At 38.7% G+C, this 8,550-nt stretch overlaps 1 long non-coding RNA gene across 1 annotated transcript; it reads left to right on the top strand.

The window, feature by feature from the left end:
* The first annotated feature begins 5,560 nt into the window (after positions 1-5,560).
* On the top strand, positions 5,561-7,950 carry LOC147972877 (uncharacterized). The gene is made up of 6 exons (XR_015603517.1): positions 5,561-5,738; positions 6,579-6,669; positions 6,803-6,865; positions 6,960-7,062; positions 7,375-7,616; positions 7,704-7,950. It is a non-coding gene; the product is annotated as an uncharacterized LOC147972877 (long non-coding RNA).
* The last annotated feature ends 600 nt before the right edge of the window (positions 7,951-8,550 follow it).

The raw sequence follows: 8,550 nt of genomic DNA, 5'->3' as shown, positions 1-8,550 counted from the left end.
CTATCAAAGCGTTTATTCCAACTCCGAGATGCTTGCACCAGTCCACAAATGGATCGCTGGAGCTTGCACACTTTGTTAGCTCCCTTTGGATCGACAAAACCTTCCGGCTGCATTATATACAACTCTTCTTCCAGAAATCCATTCAGGAATGCAGTTTGACATCCATCTGCCAAATTTCATAATCATAAAATGCGGCAATTGCTAACATGATTCGGACAGACTTAAGCATCTCTACGGGCGAGAAGGTCTCATCATAGTCAATCCCTTGAACTTGTCGAAAACCTTTTGTGACAAGTCGAACTTTGTAGACAGTAACATTACCTTCAGCGTCAGTCTTCTTCTTGAAGATCCATTTATTTTCAATTGCTTGCCGATCATTGGGCAAGTCAACCAAAGTCCACACTTTGTTCTCATACATGGATCCCATCTCATATTTCATGGCTTCAAGCCATTTTGCGGAATCTGGGCTCACCATTGCTTCTTCATAGTTCGTAGGTTCATCATGATCTCGTAGCATGACTTCCAGAACAGGATTACCGTACCACTCTGGTGCGGATCTTACTCTAGTTGATCTACGAGGTTCAGTAGTAACTTGTTCTGAAGTTTCATGATCATCATCATTAGCTTCCTCACTAATTGGTGTAGGTGTCACAGAAACCGGTTTCTGTGATGTACTACTTTCCAATAAGGGAGCGGGTACAGTTACCTCATCAAGTTCTACTTTCCTCCCACTCACTTCTTTCGAGAGAAACTCCTTCTCTAAAAAGGATCCATTCTTAGCAACAAATGTCTTGCCTTCGGATCTATGATAGAAGGTGTACCCAACAGTCTCCTTCGGGTATCCTATGAAGACACATTTCTCTGATTTGGGTTCGAGCTTATCAGGTTGAAGCTTTTTCACATAAGCATCGCAGCCCCAAACTTTCAGAAACGACAACTTTGATTTCTTGCCAAAACATAGTTCATAAGGCGTCGTCTCAACGGATTTTGATGGTGCCCTATTTAACGTGAATGCGACAATCTCTAAAGCATAACCCCAAAACGATAGCAGTAAATCTGTAAGAGACATCATAGATCGCACCATATCAAGTAAAGTACGATTACGACGTTCAGACACACCATTACGCTGTGGTGTTCCGGGTGGCGTGAGTTGCGAAACTATTCCGCATTGTTTCAAATGTGAACCAAACTCGTAACTCAAATATTCTCCTCCACGATCAGATCATAGAAACTTTATTTTCTTGTTACGAGGATTTTCAAATTCACACTGAAATTCTTTGAACTTTTCAAATGTTTCAGACTTATGTCTCATTAAGTAAATATACCCATATCTGCTTAAATCATCTGTGAAGGTGAGAAAATAATGATATCCGCCACCAGCTTCAACATTCATTGGACCACATACATCTGTATGTATGATTTCCAACAAATCTGTTGCTCTCTCCATAGTACCGGAGAACGGCGTTTTAGTCAACTTGCCCATGAGGCACCACTACAACAAAATAGACTTTATGTAACACAATCATGTAACAGATTAAAAAATGTGTGACAAAGGAAATTAATGTAACACATCATTTTGTGTCGAACGATAGGCAGTAACACATACTATATACGGCCACAAATGTGTTACAGTGATATTGTAATAGTAACATATAAATATGTGTTGGTAGAATGTGTTCAATAGTTTTTGGAATGGTAACATATAAATATGTGTTAGTGAAATGTGTTACGTAGATCAACTATAGTAACACATAATCATGGATGATACATAGCGTTACAATCCCTATTCTAGGCGGAACTAGAAAGACCCGTGAGTCACCATGATTTTTTCAATATGTTTTGTTTTCATAAATAGTATTTTCATTCTTTGGTAATATGGTATGAAAAACAATACAATTTGGTTGGTAAATACCAAACTATTTTTTGGTATGGTTGCAGTGAATATCATATTAACCTTATTTTTATGTGAATTTTTGGATGACTCAGCGACCATAAATGCAAAATGCACACCTTGAGATGATCATATGAAATTAAATATTTGACGTCAATACTCACAAGAGTGGAAGATCAACATCAAACAAGAGTTTAAATTTGAACATGGTTTTAAGAACCGGACCGGCGGTCCAACCGAAAAAAGGGAACCGAGGCCTTGTCCAGGTTTTTAAGTATGTCGGCCTTTTAGGGGAAAGGTAGTAAACTATATAAAAAAGTGTTCTTCTAGCGAAATAAAAAAATCATGTGAAACTAGGAATAGGATCATTGACCTTGAGCAGCCGCATGCCCAACAACCCAATACCAATTGGGCTTGCAATTTGTGGCCAGGAGGGGGCGAACTAGGAAGAGGCAGATCCTATCTGACGCCCACATGCGTCAAATAGCCCTGGCTTCGCTGAAGCTTTGGGAACGCTAGTTGGTGCTAACCTAAATGAAGAGTAAACAACGTCAGAACCACCACACCAAGCTGCCAAGCTAGTCCACTTAAAGAAACAAGGCCTATTTGACCCTTCTCCTAGAGATATATTATAAACCGTTACCACGAAAAAGATATATTATAAACCCAGAATTAATTATTTGAAACGAAATTCCCAAAAAAAACAATGAATTCTGAAAAAAGTTTAAAAATGGAAAAAGTTCATCAATTTCGAAAAATATCCATGTGAAAAAAGTGCACCGAGTTTAAAGAAGGTTCGTTGAATTTGAAAAATAGTTCATCAAAATTCACAAAATATTCATGGATTTATCAAAAATCTCATAATTTTTAAAAATTTCATCCAAATTAAAAAACATCATGGGTTTCGAAAAAACGGTCATCAATTTATAAATTGTTAATAAAATTTTGGAAAATTTCATGGATTTAAATAAATGTTGACATATTTGAGAAAAATCATCGAATCAGGAAAAAGAGAGAAAAATGAAAAAAAAGCATCAAAGAGATGAAAAATTAAATTTTTGATCCGAACGGGGTGGCCTGATGGGTACACCAGCGTACCCACCCTTAGGAGCGAAGTCGCTTGATTGATTCTCAAGGCAGATCCTATTTGGCGCCCGTAGGCGTCAAAGGACGTGGCTTCGCTGAAGCCTACACACCCGACGCCCCATTTGGGCTGGCCCATAGTCGCGATGTTTTTTCTTCTTTTTCCTGTTTCCTTCATTTCATTTTTCTGTTCCTATTCTTTTCTTTTTCGTCTTTTTTTATTTTTGTTTATTTTTCGTGTATTATACGCAGTTCATTGCATATTTATATAAAAAATGTTCATCATATATTTAAGAAAATGTTCAACATATTTAATAAAATTTTCATTGTGTATTTTAAAATTGTTCAACATATATTCAAAAGAATGTTCAACGCATATTTAAACATTTTTTAGTGTGTATCACAAAAATATTCAATGTGTATTTAATATTTTGTTAAGACACATGAAAACAAATGTTAGATGGGCCGGCCTGTTTGCAAAAACACTTGTAACGGGCACCTGAAGCGTCTAATAGGGTGGGTCTTCCTGAAGCTTGAGCTGCCGACGCCACAATTTGGGCCGGCCTATGGTTGCTACGCGGTTCACTTCTTTTCTATTTATTTTGTTTTGTTTTGTTTTGTTTCGGTTTCTATTTATTTTATTTTACTTTTTTAATTACCTTTTTCGTGTCTTATACAATGTTCATTGCGTGTATTAGAAGTTGTTCACCAAATATACAAATGTTCACTCTATTTTTTTAATTTGTTCTGTGTATATTACCATAAACAAATTCCAATGTGTATTCAAGAATTGTTCAACATATTTTCTTAAATGTTCAATGCGTATTAAAAAATTGTTCAATGCATATACTCATTTTTTAAAAATATGTTCACCCTGTATTAAAAAATCATCATTATTAAAAATGTTCGTCGTACATTAAAAAAATGTTTAACGGAATTTTACAAATTGCTCAATTTCTATATTTTTTTTATAATTTTCGAAATAAGTTTGATACTTCAACTATCTGGTTGTGACTCTATCAATAGAACTCATCAGCTGGGCCGGCCCATTTGCCCCTCCCTTCAGCGAAGGCTCATCAGCTGCGTATCTCCACGTTCATGGACTCAGTTGACTGGTGTAAAGTCAATTAGTTAACGTCCTAGGCAGAATTACAATGTTTTTCTGTAACCAAAAGTCAGTTTTTTAAACCATGGGTGTAGCCGAGATACCCTCCCCTTATTCTCTATCTCCATGGTGGTGGAAGGAAGGAGGAAACTAGTTTAATGTGCCAGCCTCCCAGATTTGTCGTTAGAACACTGTCGGTGGTCGGTCGTACCTAACGCATCTCGTTTTCGCCACTTTGTACCACCACCGCATGCGGTCTCAACACCAATCAGAAGTTTCCGACCTTGCTGGTCACAACATGCTCCCGGGTCGGTCGCAGCTTCTATCATTGACAGTTGTAGCTTTCTCCCACACCGGCCAAAGCTTCCCTCGGCAGTCGTGTGGGAATGACGTGATCTTGGTTGAGGCAATCGATCAGGAGCGAGATCAGTCGGTAGAATTACAATGTGTTTCTTTAACCAACCATCGAGGTTATAGGTTTCCTTTTTCCGGTACGACTGCGAATACAGTCGGTTTTTAAACCCTGGGTGTAGTTGGGATACCCGCCCCTTATTCTCTGTCGTCATGAAGGTGGAAGGAAGGAAGAGACTAGATTAATGTGACAGCCTCTCAAATATGTCGTTACAACACCGTCGGCAGCTGGTTGCAGCTGACGCATATCGTCGTCGCCACTTTGTAGCACCACCATCTTCGCTCTTAGTACCGATCAAAAGTCACTGACCTCGCTGGTCATAACATGTTCCGGGCCGGTCGCAACTTCTAGCATTGTCGGTCGCAATTTTCTCCCACATCGGTCGTACTTTCCATGGGAAGTCGTGTGGGAATGGCGTGATCTTGGTCGAGGCGACCGATCAGGAGCGAGATCTATCAGCTGATCGCGGATGTTCATGACAACACCAACACGTCCATCGTCCCAACATCGGGGATCTCCCGATCACAATATTCTCCAAGGCCCGTCGAAGCTGCAAGCTCAATGATTTTTTATATCAACTAGTTAGCCTAGGAAAACAGTGTTATATATTATTTAGCACATGTTACGTAAATCAATTTTATAAAGTCCTTACTATTTAGATGTATCCAATTTCCCTTTCAATCAATTAATAAATAAAATATAAAATATGCTCTAATTTTTCATGCCAAAAACACTTTTTGGGGAATTTCCATGCCAAACAAATAAATATACGTAACAATGTCGCAGATCTTCCAAAACAATTTCCATCTAGTTTTCCTTGGATAAAAAATAGATCCAAATTTCCCTCTAGTTCTCGATGGTGAAAAATTAATTCTGGCGCAAAAGCTCTAATTTTCGCGCTTACTTTTCCCTCCAGTTAACTAGAAAACGCTAAATAAATTGGGTCAAATACATCTACATCCAGCCCAGCCCCCATTTGGCGGCTACCTCGCCGCGCTCCAACGCCCAGCACGCCGGCCCTTCAGCGCCCAGCGTGGCCGCCACCTAGAACCCCCCCCCCCCCCCCCCCCTCCCCTCCATCCCGTATCGATCTGCCGCTTCCTCGACTTGCCTCGGTGCCGCTTCCTCGATCTGCCACGCCGCCGCTTCCTTGATCAGCCTCGCTACCGTTTGGATCGTTGCGGCGACGGCTTCGTCGGTCTTCAGCTCCGGCACCTACATCCTCAAGGAGTACGATCTCTTGGCCGGTATGGATCTGAACGGCCACCCCTTCCCTGATTTGACTGCTACGAACGCCACTATACAGATGCAGGGGCGGAGACGAAGGGGCGATCAGGGGTCAGACCCCTGCCACTCGCTAGCCCCCCTAACGATTCGTAGCAGACAGTGTGTACTGTATATGCTAATGGCCGCAGCTAATTGCATAATTAGCCCATACGTAGATAAGTAATTAAACCATCACTGATGTAGAAAATCCCATAAACCATGTACGGTTGTGGCTGGCTATAATTTTGTGTTGGGCCTGTGTTTAATCCATCAATCAGATCGATCCATTGATATGTAGGTGCATGTTCTACACTTCTGCTAGGGCGTTCTAGGTGAAACGTGTTTAAATTTGATCAAATTTATAGAGAAAATATGGCAAGATCTGCAAAATAAACTATACATATTGTGAATATTTTCTAAAGATTCTAATAAAAGTATAAAACTAATCTAGTGTTCCAAATAGTGATATATTTTTGACAAACTCAAACGTGAAGAAGTTTGACTTAGAATAAACCTTGACTGCTGCTTCTTGACTTATTGGGATGGCACATGAGGCAACATGTTGCTGCTGTACTATCACATAGTTCTTAACATAATCTTATCCGTCGCTTGAATACTGCTCAGTTTACATAATCTATACAGTTTTCAACTTAAACATGTCCTGAATCCATATGTCGACAGTGTTATATCTGAGTGTGGGTGTGGCTGGACCCATGTTCTTGTACCTCCTCTCTCTATTTTGAGTTATGATAAGCTGATAGTGCATTGACATGCTACTGTGTACTTCTCTGCCCTCTACATTCACATGTTTCTTTTGGTAGGTTTCATCGGTTTTGGGACCCAAATTGCCGAGGGGACTTCCACAACTTGTATTGCTTGATTTCCCTGTCTGAGACTACAATCTTGTCGTAGGTGGATTCTCCTTTCTCCTTCCCTCATTTATCTGCTACGAATTCATGTCTATTGGCAAATAAAATTATCCCTGTTATGTCATTAGTTAATTTGTCTTTATTTGTAATGGTTCAATTGCCATATATATATGTAGGTGATGGACATGCTGACCATATACCTGCACTATGAAGACCTTGTTATTGATTCTGTACCAGAGGTAAATTTTGTGTGCTATTGGGTTTTGAAGTTGTAGCTTTCTGTAGCTTCAAGATATGAATATCATTCCATCTAATATTATTGTCTCTTGGTAGGTGAGGGAAATGAGGGATCTTACAGGTGAATCTGTTTCAACGGAATAGAAGTGAACACCCACACCCAGCTAGCTCAAAAAGAAGGCGTACTTCTTCCATCAAGGTAAAGATTCACCAAGGGGCATGGCTTACTGCACCTAAATTCCCAACCCAGACCACATTATCATGCCTGCTTGAAAAATGGATTTTGTTACAAATTTTGCTCAATCTGTTGTATGCAAGTAAAGGATATATTTAGCCAAGCATGAGTAAGCGAGGTGACCTTGGGTATTATTAGACATTGATGTCGGGTCCAGTTTATTTAGTTTTTGGGGGGCACCTTACTGGGCTGACATTCTAAAGATCTCATATTGTTCATGCAACTTACAAATTATATTATCATTGTCGTTGAATGCTAATATTGATTGTAATATAGGCTGCTTCTAAAGTAGTTTTAAAGACTTCAACATATCCCAACAAGCGAAATGTTGTGTATGGTACTATTCGGAGCACTGATCAAAGAACTAAGGCTGGTGGCATTGAATTAGGTGTTGAATTTGCCATTGTGCGCATATATCAACCTATTCTTGATAATGAGGAGTTGGTAAGGGATTGGGTTGCAAGACAATTGGTGAGGCTTTCACTTTAGGATACTTAATTGCATGGCCTTCAGCTTTTGTAAGTTAAAATCTTCTCTTCCACATTCTGAAATCATATTTGTGTACATTTAATCACATATATCTAAGGTGCAATTTTCTTTTACAGATTCGAGAGAAGGATAATTGAGTTGAAGCTGAATTCTTGGATCAAGAAGCAAATTTTTTTTGAAGATTTTAGCTACCAATAGTCGTAGTTTACATTGATAGATTGAAAAATGTAATATCATCCACAAGATTTTTTTTCTTTCGTCGAATTGATGCAAATGCTATGGTGTGATATTCTCGATAGTTGTGTTTTCTCTGCTCAAAATTATATGACTGATATATTTATTGTAATGCATATGTATCATACACTCTTCTGTATTCGTAATAAATATCTTCATATCAATTTCTAGATGTGTTCTGGTTCAGTTTCAATATCATTTTGATGCTGCCAACATAATAATAAAATGATTAACTATTTTATGCAATTGCACCTATTTACTAAATAAATTTATATTCCATAAAATGGGTATCAAATTTTGTGGGTAATAATAAAAAACAAATACATTAATTATGTTACCATATTGACATAGTAGTGTTACCGATGGTGTTACTATAGTTACAAAATTTGTTACTAGAGTAGTTGACAACTAATTACAGTATTACAATATTTGGATATTATGTTACTGGTTGTGTTCCCATGCTAGAAAAATGTGTTACCAGTTGTGTTACTATTGTTACAGAAACATGTTACCACCAATGTTCTGCGTCTATGCATTGCGAAGAGCTCGGGAATTGTCTTATCCATCCCTTGCATATTATAGTTCATCACGAAGCTCTTGTAGCTATGTGGAAGTGATTGGAGAATTCTGTCAATGACACAATCATCCGGAAGTTTAACTCCCAGTTGAATCAAGTGATTATTATACCCAGACATTTTGAGTATATGCTCACTGACAGAACTGTTCTCC

The sequence above is a fragment of the Triticum urartu genome, chromosome 5A (genome assembly GCF_056163025.1).
Source record: "Triticum urartu cultivar PI428250 chromosome 5A, HENAU_Tu73, whole genome shotgun sequence".
NCBI lineage: Eukaryota > Viridiplantae > Streptophyta > Magnoliopsida > Poales > Poaceae > Triticum > Triticum urartu.
The sequence above is the reverse complement of the archived record's forward strand: the minus strand, read 5'-3'. Positions and strand labels throughout refer to the sequence as shown.